This window comes from Phaenicophaeus curvirostris, chromosome 9 (assembly GCF_032191515.1).
Source record: "Phaenicophaeus curvirostris isolate KB17595 chromosome 9, BPBGC_Pcur_1.0, whole genome shotgun sequence".
Lineage (NCBI taxonomy): Eukaryota > Metazoa > Chordata > Aves > Cuculiformes > Cuculidae > Phaenicophaeus > Phaenicophaeus curvirostris.
Genome location: NC_091400.1, coordinates 32984452 through 33002392, shown reverse-complemented (window position 1 = coordinate 33002392; position 17941 = coordinate 32984452). Strand labels below are relative to the sequence as shown.

Genomic DNA, 17941 nt, shown 5'->3' with positions numbered 1-17941 from the left:
TGATGTCACTAGAAAGATATTTGGGGGCTACTGTAATGCTCAAGGACATACAGCATTAAGCCAGACTGCTCCAGCTTGGCTGGCTGGGAACAACAGAGCAGAGCAATAAAGAAGCATCCGTGCCTACAGCTCTCCCTTTGTCACCGTAAAAAAATCATAAAGATTAACTGGCTTCCTGGAGCTTGTTTCTGGTTCTGCCCGAGTAAACTTTTGTGTCTGTGTAGATTTGCATTTGGTAGGAAAAAAAGGCAAGGAAGCATTCCTTCAGGTTATGTTAATTGTGGACCATGCCATCCCCCAAAGAAAGAGGGTGAGATTTGAGAAACCAGGGCTTTCTCAGCTACTCTGTAACCCTGGGTGAGGAATTCCACGAACAACGGCTTTATTTTGACTGTAATTACAACAGAAATAAAGATACCTTTCCTCTTCTTTAAGCACGCTATTCGGTGAGTAAGAGATCTAACACATTTCTGTGGATTAAAGCTTCTGAGTCTGTTCTCTTTCCCATATCTATTTGACAGCAGAGTGAAATTTTTTTGAAACCACATAAGAAAAACTCATGTATGAATTCCAATTATTTTACATGAAAGGGGAAATCTTACTTGGATCTTTCCTGTTGAGACTTTGAACTTAGCAAAGTAAAAAGATCTCTGTAGAATTGCAAAAGCATTGAACCATATTGTGAGGGTAGGAGGAACACAAAGAAGATTTTCAGGTAGTAAGAATAAAAATGAAAGGCAATGTAAAGCCCAGGTAAAAAAGGAAGAAGAGCACTTATATTTTTCTTTTTTCAGACACAAATAACTGCATCCAATAATCCTAGCAATCATGCATGACTTGTAATTAAAAATAATTTTACATGAGACAAAATAAGCATCACAAATTTTTGAAAACATTCCCAGTTTGCTGCAGAAAACATCAAATAGTTGCTGTGTGATAACAACATAGATGTGTAGGAAGTCGTTAAATAAAAAAAAAAAGGTTTTTTCTCTATGTGAGAAAAACTTTAAATAGTGGAATGACTCAGTCTGTTTACAAAAACACTTTTCTGTTCATAAATACGGGTCTCCATACATACAGGCTTATTTTCAGCTTTAATGCAGCGCTTGTCGCATCCACCACATGGCTGCGTGACATTCTGATGGACCAGGTGGAATAAACTGATGTGATCATAGAATCATCAAATCTAACCATTCCTATCTACCACTAAACCACGGTCCTGAGCACCTTGACTACCCGTCTTTAAACACCTCCAGGGATGGGGACACAACCACCTCCCCAGGCAGCCTGTTCCACTGCCTGATGACCGCTTGTGTGAAAAATTGTTTCCTGATATGGTCTGAACCTCCCCTGGTGAAGGTAGAGGCCATTCCCCCTTGTACCATCCCCTGACACTTGCGAGAAGAGGCCAGGCAAATCCCAGCAAACCCCAGGCGGCAGCGGGAGCGGGGCGGGGGGGAGGGGGCGGTCCCGGCGGCCCCGGGGGAGCGTTCACCGGGGCCTTGGGGGCGCGGCGGAGAGGAGCGGGGGCCGGGACTGGCACGGGGCGCTTGGAGCGGGCGGGGAGGGCGCAGGGAGGGACTGGAGACCAGCCAGGAGACACCGAGGAGCGCGGGGGCCGCCCGGCAGAAGATGAAAGCTGCCCCGGGGGCTGCAGCGGGCAGGACGGCGCCCTCCGTGCGCACCTCTCTGCGCGGGGCTCCGCAAAAAGGGGGGACAGAGCAGCGCAGCCTCCAAATGGCGCCCCCAGGGCAGCAAAAGCCTACAGCACCCGGTATTCCCAGGCGGTCTCCCATCCAAGTACTAACCGGGCCCGACCCTGCTTAGCTGCCGAGATCGGACGAGATCGGGCGTTCTCAGGGTGGTGTGGCCGTAGGCACCTGCTGCCTCCCAGCACCCCCAGCCTCTCCCGCACAACACGCCTTGTGTGCTGCACAACGCACACACACACTAAACACCCCCCAACACTAACACCAGGCACACGCAACACAAACACCTATGGCAACACACTCAACACATCACAACAGACACGCCCCTCACAAAACACAAACAACTACAACAAACAACCCCAAACACCTCACCTGACAACACACACCCACACGCCCTACAACAAACACAGCCCACAACACCTCCCCCTCACCACCACCAATACCAAACACCACCCACAACAGCCCCACAACAACACCCACAACAGCCTGGCCTCCAGCACAAAAACAAACGCGCACCAGGGACACCCAACGGCCTCTCATCCGCACCTCCACACTGCTCAGGAGGCATCTCAAACCCTCTCTCCACTTTTCGCACCCTCGCCACCACAAAAGCCGGACGGGGGCCGCAGCGCCTCCAGCCAAGGCCAACGAGGCCGCAGCAGCCCCGCTCTCGGCAGCAGCCGCTGACGCAAACGGGCTTCCTCAGCCCAGACCAAAGGAGCCTGCCTGAGGGGAGACCTCAGCGCCCTCTACAACTCCCCGACAGGAGGCTCTAGCCAGGCGCCCCTTGCCCTCTTCTCCCCAGGGATGCCACGCAGGACAAGAGGCAACAGCCTCAAGTAGCACCACGGAATCTTCCAAAACAATCTCTTCCCTCAAAGGGCTCTCGGGCACCAGAACCCTCGGGCTGCCCAGGGAGCAGGCCGACTCCCCATCCCTGCACGCAGGTCAAAACCGAGATTAGGGAGATGAAGAACTTAGACACGGGACTCAGGAGGCCACCGCCAGGCTTGGCCCAAGAGCAAAAGCCTACAGCACCCGGTATTCCCAGGCGGTCTCCCATCCAAGTACTAACCGGGCCCGACCCTGCTTGGCTGCCGAGATCGGACGAGATCGGGCGTTCTCAGGGTGGTGTGGCCGTAGGCACCTGCTGCCTCCCAGCACCCCCAGCCTCTCCCGCACAATGCGCCTCCTCACACCGCAACACACACAACACGCCGCCCCGACACCTACCGCTACCCACTCACACACAACAACACAACAACAAAAACAACAACAAAACACAAACAACACCTTACAAAACACACACAACAACAACAACTGCAACCAGTCCGACCTAACACTAAACCTGCCACAAGGCACCTCACCCACCCGCCTCTTAAACACCTCCAGGGATGGGGAATCAAACACCTCCCTGCGCAGCCTCTGCCACTCTCCAAGAACACTTTCAGTCAAACACTTTGCTTGGATGGCCAGCCTCAACCTCCCCGGGCAGAGTTTGAGGCCATTCCCCTTGTCCTGTCCCCTGACACTTGCGAGAAGAGGCCAGCTCCCTCCCCTCTACAACCTCCTTTCAGGTAGTTCTAGAGAGCAAGAAGCTCTCCCCTCAGCCTCCTCTTCTCCAGGCTAAACAACCCCAGTTCCCTCAGCCCCTCCTCAGAAGACTTGCTCTACAGCCCCTTCACCAGCATCGTCACTCTTCTCTGGACTCGCTCCAGAGCCTCAACATCCTTCTTGTGGTGAGGGGCCCAGAACTGAACACAGTGTTTAAGGAGCTGTCTCACCAGTGCTGAGTACAGGGGGAGAATAACCTCCCTGGACCTGCTGGTCACGCCGATTCTGATACGAGCCAAGATGCCATTGGCCTTCTTGGCCACCTGGGCCACTGCTGGCTCAGGTTCAGTCGCTGTTAACCAACACCCCCAGGTCCTTCTCCTCCGGGCAGCTTTCTAGCCAGACTTCTCCTAGTCTGTAGCTGCACAGGGTTGTTGTGCCCCAAGTGCTGGACCCGCCATTTGGCCTTGTTAAACCTCAGCCCAATGGTCCAGCCTGTTCAGATCCCTTTGAACAGCCTCCCTACCCTCCAGCAGACCCACACTTCCACCCACATTAGTGTCATCCGCAAGGGTGCGTTCGATCCCCTCCTCCAGGTCATTGATAAAGACATGGAACAGGGCAGGACCCAGCACTGAGCCCTAGGGACACCACTTGGAATTGGCCTCCAGCTCGAGTTAACTCCATTTCCCACCACTCTGGGCCCACCTGTGCAACCAGTTCTCCACCCAGGAGAGTGTCTGCCTGTCCAGCCCAGAGGCTGACAGTTTCCTAAGCAGAATGCTACGAGAAACCGTGGCAACGACACCCTCCCTGCGCACCTCTCTTCCCGGGCTCCACAAAAAGGGGGGACAGAGCAGCGCAGCCTCCAAATGGCGCCCCCAGGGCAGCAAAAGCCTACAGCACCCGGTATTCCCAGGCGGTCTCCCATCCAAGTACTAACCGGGCCCGACCCTGCTTGGCTGCCGAGATCGGACGAGATCGGGCGTTCTCAGGGTGGTGTGGCCGTAGGCACCTGCTGCCTCCCAGCACCCCCAGCCTCTCCCGCACAACGCGCCTCGCACGCTCCACAACGCACACACACTGAACACCCCCCAACACTAACACCACGTACACCCAACACAAACACCTATGGCAACACACTCAACACACAGTACAACTCACACGCCCCACACAAAACACAAACAACTACAACAAACAACCCCAAACACCTCACCTGACAACACACACCCACACGCCCTACAACAAACACAGCCCACAACACCTCCCCCTCACCACCACCAATACCAAACACCACCCACAACAGCCCCACAACAACACCCACAACAGCCTGGCCTCCAGCACAAAAACAAACGCGCACCAGGGACACCCAACGGCCTCTCATCCGCACCTCCACACTGCTCAGGAGGCATCTCAAACCCTCTCTCCACTTTTCGCACCCTCGCCACCACAAAAGCCGGACGGGGGCCGCAGCGCCTCCAGCCAAGGCCAACGAGGCCGCAGCAGCCCCGCTCTCGGCAGCAGCCGCTGACGCAAACGGGCTTCCTCAGCCCAGACCAAAGGAGCCTGCCTGAGGGGAGACCTCAGCGCCCTCTACAACTCCCCGACAGGAGGCTCTAGCCAGGCGCCCCTTGCCCTCTTCTCCCCAGGGATGCCACGCAGGACAAGAGGCAACAGCCTCAAGTAGCACCACGGAATCTTCCAAAACAATCTCTTCCCTCAAAGGGCTCTCGGGCACCAGAACCCTCGGGCTGCCCAGGGAGCAGGCCGACTCCCCATCCCTGCACGCAGGTCAAAACCGAGATTAGGGAGATGAAGAACTTAGACACGGGACTCAGGAGGCCACCGCCAGGCTTGGCCCAAGAGCAAAAGCCTACAGCACCCGGTATTCCCAGGCGGTCTCCCATCCAAGTACTAACCGGGCCCGACCCTGCTTGGCTGCCGAGATCGCACGAGATCGGGCGTTCTCAGGGTGGTGTGGCCGTAGGCACCTGCTGCCTCCCAGCACCCCCAGCCTCTCCCGCACAATGCGCCTCCTCACACCGCAACACACACAACACGCCGCCCCGACACCTACCGCTACCCACTCACACACAACAACACAACAACAAAAACAACAACAAAACACAAACAACACCTTACAAAACACACACAACAACAACAACTGCAACCAGTCCGACCTAACACTAAACCTGCCACAAGGCACCTCACCCACCCGCCTCTTAAACACCTCCAGGGATGGGGAATCAAACACCTCCCTGCGCAGCCTCTGCCACTCTCCAAGAACACTTTCAGTCAAACACTTTGCTTGGATGGCCAGCCTCAACCTCCCCGGGCAGAGTTTGAGGCCATTCCCCTTGTCCTGTCCCCTGACACTTGCGAGAAGAGGCCAGCTCCCTCCCCTCTACAACCTCCTTTCAGGTAGTTCTAGAGAGCAAGAAGCTCTCCCCTCAGCCTCCTCTTCTCCAGGCTAAACAACCCCAGTTCCCTCAGCCCCTCCTCAGAAGACTTGCTCTACAGCCCCTTCACCAGCATCGTCACTCTTCTCTGGACTCGCTCCAGAGCCTCAACATCCTTCTTGTGGTGAGGGGCCCAGAACTGAACACAGTGTTTAAGGAGCTGTCTCACCAGTGCTGAGTACAGGGGGAGAATAACCTCCCTGGACCTGCTGGTCACGCCGATTCTGATACGAGCCAAGATGCCATTGGCCTTCTTGGCCACCTGGGCCACTGCTGGCTCAGGTTCAGTCGCTGTTAACCAACACCCCCAGGTCCTTCTCCTCCGGGCAGCTTTCTAGCCAGACTTCTCCTAGTCTGTAGCTGCACAGGGTTGTTGTGCCCCAAGTGCTGGACCCGCCATTTGGCCTTGTTAAACCTCAGCCCAATGGTCCAGCCTGTTCAGATCCCTTTGAACAGCCTCCCTACCCTCCAGCAGACCCACACTTCCACCCACATTAGTGTCATCCGCAAGGGTGCGTTCGATCCCCTCCTCCAGGTCATTGATAAAGACATGGAACAGGGCAGGACCCAGCACTGAGCCCTAGGGACACCACTTGGAATTGGCCTCCAGCTCGAGTTAACTCCATTTCCCACCACTCTGGGCCCACCTGTGCAACCAGTTCTCCACCCAGGAGAGTGTCTGCCTGTCCAGCCCAGAGGCTGACAGTTTCCTAAGCAGAATGCTACGAGAAACCGTGGCAACGACACCCTCCCTGCGCACCTCTCTTCCCGGGCTCCACAAAAAGGGGGGACAGAGCAGCGCAGCCTCCAAATGGCGCCCCCAGGGCAGCAAAAGCCTACAGCACCCGGTATTCCCAGGCGGTCTCCCATCCAAGTACTAACCGGGCCCGACCCTGCTTGGCTGCCGAGATCGGACGAGATCGGGCGTTCTCAGGGTGGTGTGGCCGTAGGCACCTGCTGCCTCCCAGCACCCCCAGCCTCTCCCGCACAACGCGCCTCGCACGCTCCACAACGCACACACACTGAACACCCCCCAACACTAACACCACGTACACCCAACACAAACACCTATGGCAACACACTCAACACACAGTACAACTCACACGCCCCACACAAAACACAAACAACTACAACAAACAACCCCAAACACCTCACCTGACAACACACACCCACACGCCCTACAACAAACACAGCCCACAACACCTCCCCCTCACCACCACCAATACCAAACACCACCCACAACAGCCCCACAACAACACCCACAACAGCCTGGCCTCCAGCACAAAAACAAACGTGCACCAGGGACACCCAACGGCCTCTCACCCGCACCTCCACACTGCTCAGGAGGCATCTCAAACCCTCTCTCCACTTTTCGCACCCTCGCCACCACAAAGGCCGGACAGGGGCCGCAGCGCCTCCAGCCAAGGCCAACGAGGCCGCAGCAGCCCCGCTCTCGGCAGCAGCCGCTGACGCAAACGGGCTTCCTCAGCCCAGACCAAAGGAGCCTGCCTGAGGGGAGACCTCAGCGCCCTCTACAACTCCCCGACAGGAGGCTCTAGCCAGGCGCCCCTTGCCCTCTTCTCCCCAGGGATGCCACGCAGGACAAGAGGCAACAGCCTCAAGTAGCACCACGGAATCTTCCAAAACAATCTCTTCCCTCAAAGGGCTCTCGGGCACCAGAACCCTCGGGCTGCCCAGGGAGCAGGCCGACTCCCCATCCCTGCACGCAGGTCAAAACCGAGATTAGGGAGATGAAGAGCTTAGACACGGGACTCAGGAGGCCACCGCCAGGCTTGGCCCAAGAGCAAAAGCCTACAGCACCCGGTATTCCCAGGCGGTCTCCCATCCAAGTACTAACCGGGCCCGACCCTGCTTGGCTGCCGAGATCGCACGAGATCGGGCGTTCTCAGGGTGGTGTGGCCGTAGGCACCTGCTGCCTCCCAGCACCCACAGCCTCTCCCGCACAATGCGCCTCCTCACACCGCAACACACACAACACGCCGCCCCGACACCTACCGCTACCCACTCACACACAACAGCACAACAACAAAAACAACAATAAAACACAAACAACACCTTACAAAACACACACACCAACAACAACTACAAACAGTCTGACCTAACAAGAAACCTGCCACAAGGCACCTCACCCACCCGCCTCTTAAACACCTCCAGGGACGGGGAATCAACCACCTCCCTGCGCAGCCTCTGCCAGCGTCCTGTGACCCTTTCTGTCAAACACTTTGCTTGAATGTCCAGCGTCAACCTCCCCGGGCAGAGCTTGAGGCCATTCCCTCTTGTCCTGTCCCCTGTCACTTGCAAGAAGACACCAGCTCCCTCCCCTCTACAACCTCCTTTCAGGTAGTTGTAGAGAGCAAGAAGCTCTCCCCTCAGCCTCCTCTTCTCCAGGCTAAACAACCCCAGTTCCCTCAGCCACTCCTCAGAAGACTTGCTCTCCAGCCCCTTCACCAGCTTCGTCACTCTTCTCTGGACTCCCTCCAGAGCCTCAACATCCTTCTTGTGGCGAGGGACCCAGAACTGAACACAGGATTCCAGGAGCGGTCTCACCAGTGCCGAGTACAGGGCGGGGAATAACCTCCCTGGACCTGCTGGTCACGCCGTTTCTAATACAAGCCAAGATGCCATTGGCCTTCTTGGCCACCTGGGCCACTGCTGGCTCATGTTCAGCTGCTGTCAACCAACACCCCCAGGTCCTTCTCCTCTGGGCAGCTTTCTAGCCAGACTTCTCCTAGTCTGTAGCTGCACAGGGTTGTTGTGCCCCAAGTGCACAGCCCGGCATTTGGCCTTGTTAAACCTCAGCCCAAAGGTCCAGCCTGTTCAGATCCCTTTGAACAGCCTCCCTACCCTCCAGGAGATCCATGCTTCCACCCAGATTAGTGTCATCCTCAAGCTTACTTAGGGTGTGTTCGATCCCCTTCTCCAGGTCATTGATAAAGACATGGAACAGGGCTGGACCCAGCACTCAGCCCTGGGGACACCACATGTCACTGGCCTCCAGCTGGATTTCACACCATTTCCCACCACTCTCTGGGCCCGACCGTCCAACCAGTTTTCCACCCAGGAGAGTTTGCACCTGTCCAGCCCAGAGGCTGACAGTTTCCTAAGCAGAATGCTACGAGAAACTGTGGCAACGACACCCTCCCTGCGCACCTCTCCTCCCGGGCTCTTGCAAAAAGGGGGGACAGAGCAGCGCAGCCTCCAAATGGCGCCCCCAGGGCGGCAAAAGCCTACAGCACCCGGTATTCCCAGGCGGTCTCCCATCCAAGTACTAACCGGGCCCGACCCTGCTTGGCTGCCGAGATCGGACGAGATCGGGCGTTCTCAGGGTGGTGTGGCCGTAGGCACCTGCTGCCTCCCAGCACCCCCAGCCTCTCCCGCACAACGCGCCTCCTCACACCGCAACACACAACACGCCGCCCCGACACCTACCGCTACCCACTCACACACAACACAACAACAACAAAAACAACAACAAAACACAAACAACACCTTCCACAACACCCACAACAACAACAACTACAACCAGTCTGACTTAACAATAAACCTGCCACAAGGCATCTCACCCATCCACCTCTTAAATACCTCCACGGATGGGGAATCAACCACCTCCTTGCGCAGCCTCTGCCAGTGTCGTGTGACCCTTTCTATCAAAAAATTTTCTTGGATGTCCAGCCTTAACCTCCCCAGGCAGAGCTTGAGGCCATTCCCCCTTGTCCTGTCCCCTGATGCTTGTAAGAAGAGCCCAGCTCCCTCCCCTCTACAACCTCCTTTCAGGTAGTTGTAGAGAGCAAGATGGTCTTCCCTCAGCCTCCTCTTCTCCAGGCTAAACAACCAGAGTTCCCTCAGCCCCTCCTCGGAAGACTTGCTCTCCAGCCCCTTCACCAGCTTCGTTGCTCTTCTCTGGACTCGCTCCAGAGCCTCAACATCCTTCTTGTGGCGAGGGGCCCAGAACTGAACACAGGATTCCAGGTGCGGTCTCACCAGTGCCGAGTACAGGGGGAGAAGAACCTCCCTGGACCTGCTGGTCACGCCGTTTCTGATACGAGCCAAGATGCCAGTGGCCTTCTTGGCCACCTGGGCCATTGCTGGCTCAGGTTCAGACGCTGTCAACCAACACCCCCAGGTCTCTCTCCTCCGGGCAGCTTTCCAGCCAGACTTCTCCTAGTCTGTAGTTGCACACGGTTGTTGTGCCCCACGTGCAGGACCCGGCATTTGGCCGTCTTAAACAGCGCAACGGTCCAGCCTGTTCAGATCCCTTTGAACAGCCTCCCTACCCTCCAGCAGATCCACACTTCCACCCAGCTTAGTGTCATCCGCAAGCTTACTTAGGGTGTGTTCGATCCCCTTCCCCAGGTCATTGATAAAGACATGCAACAGGGCTGGACCCAGCACTCAGCGCTGGGGACACCACTTGGAACTGGCCTCCAGCTGGAGTTACCTTCATTTCCCACCACTCTCTGGGCCCACCTGTGCAACCAGTTTTCCATCCAGGAGAGTGTCTGCATGTCCAGTCTAGAGGCTGACAGTGTCCTAAGCAAAATGCTAGGAGAAACCGTGCCAGGCTGGATGGTGCTTGGAGCAGCCTGTTCTGGTGGGAGGCGCCCTGCCCATGGCAGAGGCCTACCAAGTCAAGCCTCTTGAACTCTCTTCCAGATCAACCCAGTCTAGGCTCCCAGGAGAAAGAGAACGCGGGCAACGACACGCTCCCTGCGCACCTCTCTTCCCGGGCTCCGCAAAAAGGGGGGACAGAGCAGCGCAGCCTCCAAATGGCGCCCCCAGGGCAGCAAAAGCCTACAGCACCCGGTATTCCCAGGCGGTCTCCCATCCAAGTACTAACCGGGCCCGACCCTGCTTAGCTGCCGAGATCGGACGAGATCGGGCGTTCTCAGGGTGGTGTGGCCGTAGGCACCTGCTGCCTCCCAGCACCCCCAGCCTCTCCCGCACAACGCGCCTCCTCACACTGCAACACACAACACGCCGCCCCAACACCTACCCCTACCCACTCACACACAACAACAACAAAAACAACAACAAAACACAAACAACACCTTACAAAACACACACAACAACAACAACTACAACCAGTCCGACCTAACACTAAACCTGCCACAAGGCACCTCACCCATCCACCTCTTAAATACCTCCACGGATGGGGAATCAACCACCTCCCTGCGCAGCCTCTGCCAGTGTCCTGTGACCCTTTCTATCAAAAAATTTTCTTGGATGTCCAGCCTTAACCTCCCCAGGCAGAGCTTGAGGCCATTCCCCCTTGTCCTGTCCCCTGATGCTTGTAAGAAGAGCCCAGCTCCCTCCCCTCTACAACCTCCTTTCAGGTAGTTCTAGGGAGCAAGACGGTCTCCCCTCAGTCTCCTCTTCTCCAGGCTAAACAACCACAGTTCCCTCAGCCGCTCCTCAGAGGACCTGCTCTCCAGCCCCTTCACCAGCTTCGTTGCTCTTCCCTGGACTCGCTCCAGAGCCTCAACATCCTTCTTGTGGCGAGGGGCCCAGAACTGAACACAGGATTCCAGGTGCGGTCTCACCAGTGCCGAGTACAGGGGGAGAAGAACCTCCCTGGACCTGCTGGTCACGCCGTTTCTGATACAAGCCAAGATGCCATTGGCCTTCTTGGCCACCTGGGCCATTGCTGGCTCACGTTTGGCCGCTGTCAACCAGCACCCCCAGGTCCTTCTCCTCCGGGCAGCTTTCCAGCCAGACTTCTCCTAGTCTGTAGCTGCACAGGGTTGTTGTGCCCCAAGTGCAGGGCCCGCCATTTGGCCTTGTTAAACCTCAGCCCAATGGTCCAGCCTGTTCAGATCCCTTTGAACAGCCTCCCTACCCTCCAGCAGATCCACACTTCCACCCACCTTAGTGTCATCCGCAAGCTTACTTAGGGTGTATTCAATCCCCTCCTCCAGGTCAATGATAAAGACATGGAACAGGGCTGGACCCAGCACTCAGCCCTGGGGAACCCCACTTGTCACTGGCCTCCAGCTGGATTTCACGCCATTTCCCACCACTGTCTGGGCCCGACCGTCCAACCAGTTTTCCACCCAGGAGAGTGTGCGCCTGTCCAGTCCAGAGGCTGACAGTGTCCTATGCAAAATGGTAGGAGAAACCGTGCAAGGCTGTACAGGGCTTGGAGCTCTGGTGGGAGGGGGCCCTGCCAACGGCAGAGGCCTGGCCAGTCCAGCCTCTTGAAGCTCCCTTCCAGATCACCACAGTCTAGGCTCCCAGGAGAAGGAGAACGCGGGCAATGACACCCGCCCTGCGCACCTCTCTTCCCGGGCTCCGCAAAAAGGGGGGACAGAGCAGCGCAGCCTCCAAATGGCGCCCCCAGGACAGCAAAAGCCTACAGCACCCGGTATTCCCAGGCGGTCTCCCATCCAAGTACTAACCGGGCCCGACCCTGCTTAGCTGCCGAGATCGGACGAGATCGGGCGTTCTCAGGGTGGTGTGGCCGTAGGCACCTGCTGCCTCCCAGCACCCCCAGCCTCTCCCGCACAACGCGCCTCCTCACACCGCAACACACAACACGCCGCCCCGACACCTACCGCTACCCACTCACACACAACAACACAACAACAACAAAAACAACAACAAAACACAAACAACACCTTACAAAACACACACAACAACTACAACCAGTCCAACCTAACACTAAACCTGCCACAAGACACCTCACCCACCCGCCTCTTAAACACCTCCAGGGATGGGGAATCAACTACCTCCCTGCGCAGCCTCTGCCACTCTCCTGTGACTCTTTCTGTCAAACACTTTGCTTGGATGGCCAGCCTCAACCTCCCCGGGCAGAGCTTGAGGCCATTCCCTCTTGCCCTGTCCCCTGTCACTTGAGAGAAGAGACCAGCTCCCTCCCCTCTACAACCTCCTTTCAGGTAGTTGTAGAGAGCAAGAAGCTCTCCCCTCAGCCTCCTCTTCTCCAGGCTAAACAACCCCAGTTCCCTCAGCCGCTCCTCAGAAGACTTGCTCTCCAGCCCCTTCACCAGCTTCATCGCTCTTCTCTGGACTCGCTCCAGAGCCTCAACATCCTTCTTGTGGCGAGGGGCCCAGAACTGAACACAGGATTCCAGGAGCGGTCTCACCAGTGCCGAGTACAGGGGGAGAATAACCTCCCTGGACCTGCTGGTCATGCCATTTCTGGTACGAGCCAAGGTGCCATTGGCCTTCTTGGCCACCTGGGCCACTGCTGGCTCAGGTTCAGTCGCTGTTAACCAACACCCCCAGGCCCTTCCCCTCCGGGCAGCTTTCTAGCCAGACTTCTCCTAGTCTGTAGCTGCACAGGGTTGTTGTGCCCCAAGTGCAGGACCCGGCATTTGGCCTTGTTAAACCTCAGCCCAAAGGTCCAGCCTGTTCAGATCCCTTTGCAGAGCCTCCCTTCCCTCTAGCAGATCCACACTTCCACCCAGATTAGTGTCATCCACAAGCTTACTTAGGGTGTGTTCGATCCCCTTCTCCAGGTCATTGATGAAGACTTGGAACAAGGCTGGACCCAGCACTCAGCCCTGGGGGACGCCACTTGGAATTGGCCTCCAGCTCGAGTTAACTCCGTTTTCCACCACCCTCTGGGCCTGACCGTCCAACCAGTTTTCCACCCAGGAGAGTGTGCGCCTGTCCAGTCCAGAGGCTGACAGTTTCCTCAGCAGAATGCTACGAGTTCCCGGGTTCCACAAAAAGGGGGGACAGAGCAGCGCAGCCTCCAAATGGCGCCCTCAGGACAGCAAAAGCCTACAGCACCCGGTATTCCCAGGTGGTCTCCCATCCAAGTACTAACCAGGCCCGACCCTGCTTAGCTGCCGAGATCGGACGAGATCGGGCGTTCTCAGGGTGGTGTGGCCGTAGGCACCTGCTGCCTCCCAGCACCCCCAGCCTCTCCCGCACAACGCGCCTCCTCACACCGCAACACACAGCACGCCGCCCCGACACCTACCGCTACACACTCACACACAGCAACACAACAACAAAAACAACAACAAAACACAAACAACACCTTACAAAACACACACAACAACAACTACAACCAGTCCAACCTAACACTAAACCTGCCACGAGGCACCTCACCCATCCTCCTCTTAAATACCTCCACGGATGGGGAATCAACCACCTCCTTGTGCAGCCTCTGCCACTGTCCTGTGACCCTTTCTATCAAAAAATTTTCTTGGATGTCCAGCCTTAACCTCCCCAGGCAGAGCTTGAGGCCATTCCCCCTTGTCCTGTCCCCTGATGCTTGTAAGAAGACCCCAGCTCCCTCCCCTCTACAACCTCCTTTCAGGTAGTTCTAGGGAGCAAGACGGTCTTCCCTCAGCCTCCTCTTCTCCAGGCTAAACAACCCCAGTTCCCTCAGCCGCTCCTCAGAAGACTTGCTCTCCAGCCCCTTCACCAGCTTCGTTGCTCTTCCCTGGACTCGCTCCAGAGCCTCAACATCCTTCTTGTGGGGAGGGGCCCAGAACTGAACACAGGATTCCAGGTGCGGTCTCACCAGTGTCGAGTACAGGGGGAGAAGAACCTCCCTGGACCTGCTGGTCACGCCGTTTCTAATACAAGCCAAGATGCCATTGGCCTTCTTGGCCACCTGGGCCACTGCTGGCTCAGGTTCAGTCGCTGTTAACCAACACCCCCAGGTCCTTCTCCTCCGGGCAGCTTTCTTCCAGACTTCTCCTAGTCTGTAGCTGCACAGGGTTGTTGTGCCCCAAGTGCAGGACCCGCCATTTGGCCTTGTTAAACCTCAGCCCAATGGTCCAGCCTGTTCAGATCCCTTTGAACAGCCGTCCTACCCTCCAGCAGACCCACACTTCCACCCAGATTAGTGTCATCCGCAAGCTTACTTAGGGTGCGTTCGATCCCCTCCTCCAGGTCATTGATAAAGACATGGAACAGGGCAGGACCCAGCACTCAGCCCTAGGGACACCACTTGGAACTGGCCTCCAGCTGGAGTTAACTCCATTTCCCACCACTCTCTGGGCCCACCTGTGCAACCAGTTTTCCATTCAGGAGAGTGTCTGCCTGTCCAGCCCAGAGGCTGACAGTTTCCTAAGCAGAATGCTACGAGAAACCGTGGCAACGACACCCTCCGTGCGCACCTCTGTTCCCGGGCTCCACAAAAAGGGGGGACAGAGCAGCGCAGCCTCCAAATGGCGCCCCCAGGACAGCAAAAGCCTACAGCACCCGGTATTCCCAGGCGGTCTCCCATCCAAGTACTAACCGGGCCCGACCCTGCTTAGCTGCCGAGATCGGACAAGATCGGGCGTTCTCAGGGTGGTGTGGCCGTAGGCACCTGCTGCCTCCCAGCACCCCCAGCCTCTCCCGCACAACGCGCCTCGCACGCTCCACAACGCACACACACACTGAACACCCCCCAACACTAACACCAGGCACACGCAACACAAACACCTATGGCAACACACTCAACACACAGCACAACAGACACGCCCCTCACAAAACACAACTACAACAAACAACCCCAAACACCTCACCTGACAACACACACCCACACGCCCTACAACAAACACAGCCCACAACACCTCCCCCTCACCACCACCAATACCAAACACCACCCACAACAGCCCCACAACAACACCCACAACAGCCTGGCCTCCAGCACAAAAACAAACGTGCACCAGGGACACCCAACGGCCTCTCACCCGCACCTCCACACTGCTCAGGAGGCATCTCAAACCCTCTCTCCACTTTTCGCACCCTCGCCACCACAAAGGCCGGACAGGGGCCGCAGAACCTCCAGCCAAGGCCAACGAGGCCGCAGCAGCCCCGCTCTCGGCAGCAGCCGCTGACGCAAACGGGCTTCCTCAGCCCAGACCAAAGGAGCCTGCCTGAGGGGAGACCTCAGCGCCCTCTACAACTCCCCGACAGGAGGCTCTAGCCAGGCGCCCCTTGCCCTCTTCTCCCCAGGGACGCCACGCAGGACAAGAGGCAACGGCCTCAAGTAGCACAGCGGAACCTTCCAAAAAAATCTCTTCACCCAAAGGGCTCTCAGGCACCCGAACCGGCTGCCCAGGGAGCCGGCCGACTCCCCATCCCTGCACGCAGGTCAAACCAGAGATTAGGGAGATAAAGAGCTTAGCGACGGGATTCAGGGGGCCACCGTTACGCTTGGCCCAAGAGCAAAAGCCTACAGCACCCGGTATTCCCAGGCGGTCTCCCATCCAAGTACTAACCGGGCCCGACCCTGCTTAGCTGCCGAGATCGGACGAGATCGGGCGTTCTCAGGGTGGTGTGGCCGTAGGCACCTGCTGCCTCCCAGCACCCCCAGCCTCTCCCGCACAACGCGCCTCCTCACACCGCAACACACAGAACGCCGCCCCGACACCTACCGCTACCCACTCACACACAGCAACAAAAACAACAACAAAACACAAACAACACCTTACAAAACACACACACAACAACAACTACAACCAGTCCGACCTAACACTAAACCTGCCACAAGGCACCTCACCCACCCGCCTCTTAAACACCTCCAGGGATGGGGAATCAACCACCTCCCTGCGCAGCCTCTGCCACTCTCCAATGACTCTGTCAAACACTTTTCTGGAATGTCCAGCCTCAACCTCCCCAGGCAGAGCTTGAGGCCATTCCCCCTTGTCCTGTCCCCTGATGCTTGTAAGAAGAGCCCAGCTCCCTCCCCTCTACAACCTTGTTTCAGGCAGTTCTAGAGAGCAAGAAGCTCTCCCCTCAGCCTCCTCTTCTCCATTCTAAACAACCCCAGTTCCTTAGCCGATCCTCCTAAGAGTTTCCTTCCAGCCCCTTCCCCAGCTTCGTTGCTCTTCCCTGGACTCACTCCAGAGCCTCGACATCCTTCTTGTGGTGAGGGGCCCAGAACTGAACACAGGATTCGAGGAACGGTCTAGCCAGTGCTGAGTACAGAGGGAGAATAACCTCCCTGGACCTGCTGATCACGCCGTTTCTGATACGAGCCAAGAAGCCAAGCTGCCCTGTAAGCATGGGCGTAACTAGAAAGTCAGTCTCTACTTTCCTCTGGTCTGGGTTCTATCCCCTCTCTTTGCACTCTCTCTCTCAGTTCCACACTTTTTGTAGCTTTTTTGTTTTGTTGTTAATTAAGTACGTGTCTTAAGGAGTTCCTGTAAGGCTGTTCATGCAGTGGGAGCGCTCAGGCTATCTTTCTCCCTTGCATATTCCCTGCTGTCCAGCAATGTAGCTCAGCTGAGATTGCTGCCTTTCCCTTAGCACAGGCACTGAGTAGGACTCTGTCCTCTATCCAGCCACTGGTTTTCATAGAGCTGGCAATAACAGAAGTTTTGTCCCTCTGCCAGTTTGGTGGAAATTTCCCACCTCGTTCCATACTTACTGGGGCTGACTGGCATGGATACGAGCATAAAAAAAAAAATTCCCCAAATGGAAAGATGACATGTGAGTGAATTTATGGTTTGTTATTTCATTTACAAAAGACAGAAACTGAGTGTAAGTAAACAGGTGCTTTTATAAAAGGGAGAAGAAAGTATGTACATCATAGGTAACAAATGAAATTCTACCAGAACACTAGAACACACAAATTAAAAGAGAAACCTCACTAAAACATTGACTCAAAGGAGTAAAACTGCAACACAAGGCACAGGGAATTCACCAAGCAGCTCTTGGGAAACAATCAGCTGACACTTTATTTAAAGTGCCACATTTACTGCTGCAACAGTCATCCAGCCCAAGACATTTTTCATTACCTCCTGCCTGTTTTTTCAGCCTTCCATTGGTTTTTTAGAAGTCCATTCCCCAAACTGACTTCCTGCTGGAATTTCTCATCATTATTGTCAAAATGATGTCATGAATAGGCTAAGGCATTTAAAATAGCAATATACAGCTCTCGCATAGGACTTTTCACCATAATATAGAACAGCACCTAGAAGACGGTAGGGATCATTTTCTGTATCTGCTAAATGGATACTTGGTGATTAAATATCTGACATTTCCATCTTTTGCAAGAAGCTAGAAATGTTCTAAAGGCACTATAATTAAGCAGCAGCTTACTTTTACAAAACTGAACATTATTTACTACTAAGCAGGGATTCAGTGAGTCTTAAGTGGACTCCTAGTATCAAGGACAGCTAAATGTAAAAATTCATAAGAAAGTTTTCATTTATATAGATGGAAATCATACGAATGAATCCCTTTCCTCATACATGTTAAGTGCTTAATCCTTTAGTGTCTTTTCAA

At 55.7% G+C, this 17941-nt stretch overlaps 12 non-coding genes across 12 annotated transcripts; all 12 read right to left on the bottom strand.

Annotated features, from left to right (window-relative positions):
- Positions 1-1759: 1759 nt before the first annotated feature.
- Positions 1760-1878, bottom strand: LOC138724393 (5S ribosomal RNA). The gene has a single exon (XR_011338024.1). It is a non-coding gene; the product is annotated as a 5S ribosomal RNA (ribosomal RNA).
- An 857-nt stretch (positions 1879-2735) lies between these two features.
- On the bottom strand, positions 2736-2854 carry LOC138724406 (5S ribosomal RNA). The gene has a single exon (XR_011338036.1). It is a non-coding gene; the product is annotated as a 5S ribosomal RNA (ribosomal RNA).
- A 1303-nt stretch (positions 2855-4157) lies between these two features.
- On the bottom strand, positions 4158-4276 carry LOC138724405 (5S ribosomal RNA). The gene has a single exon (XR_011338035.1). It is a non-coding gene; the product is annotated as a 5S ribosomal RNA (ribosomal RNA).
- Positions 4277-5133: 857 nt separating this feature from the next.
- On the bottom strand, positions 5134-5252 carry LOC138724420 (5S ribosomal RNA). Its single transcript, XR_011338050.1, has one exon. It is a non-coding gene; the product is annotated as a 5S ribosomal RNA (ribosomal RNA).
- A 1303-nt stretch (positions 5253-6555) lies between these two features.
- On the bottom strand, positions 6556-6674 carry LOC138724404 (5S ribosomal RNA). Its single transcript, XR_011338034.1, has one exon. It is a non-coding gene; the product is annotated as a 5S ribosomal RNA (ribosomal RNA).
- An 857-nt stretch (positions 6675-7531) lies between these two features.
- On the bottom strand, positions 7532-7650 carry LOC138724419 (5S ribosomal RNA). The gene has a single exon (XR_011338049.1). It is a non-coding gene; the product is annotated as a 5S ribosomal RNA (ribosomal RNA).
- A 1317-nt stretch (positions 7651-8967) lies between these two features.
- On the bottom strand, positions 8968-9086 carry LOC138724403 (5S ribosomal RNA). The gene has a single exon (XR_011338033.1). It is a non-coding gene; the product is annotated as a 5S ribosomal RNA (ribosomal RNA).
- A 1445-nt stretch (positions 9087-10531) lies between these two features.
- LOC138724392 (5S ribosomal RNA) lies at positions 10532-10650 on the bottom strand. Its single transcript, XR_011338023.1, has one exon. It is a non-coding gene; the product is annotated as a 5S ribosomal RNA (ribosomal RNA).
- Positions 10651-12089: 1439 nt separating this feature from the next.
- LOC138724391 (5S ribosomal RNA) lies at positions 12090-12208 on the bottom strand. Its single transcript, XR_011338022.1, has one exon. It is a non-coding gene; the product is annotated as a 5S ribosomal RNA (ribosomal RNA).
- Positions 12209-13483: 1275 nt separating this feature from the next.
- Positions 13484-13602, bottom strand: LOC138724384 (5S ribosomal RNA). The gene has a single exon (XR_011338015.1). It is a non-coding gene; the product is annotated as a 5S ribosomal RNA (ribosomal RNA).
- Positions 13603-14911: 1309 nt separating this feature from the next.
- Positions 14912-15030, bottom strand: LOC138724417 (5S ribosomal RNA). Its single transcript, XR_011338047.1, has one exon. It is a non-coding gene; the product is annotated as a 5S ribosomal RNA (ribosomal RNA).
- An 851-nt stretch (positions 15031-15881) lies between these two features.
- On the bottom strand, positions 15882-16000 carry LOC138724390 (5S ribosomal RNA). The gene has a single exon (XR_011338021.1). It is a non-coding gene; the product is annotated as a 5S ribosomal RNA (ribosomal RNA).
- Positions 16001-17941: the final 1941 nt, after the last annotated feature.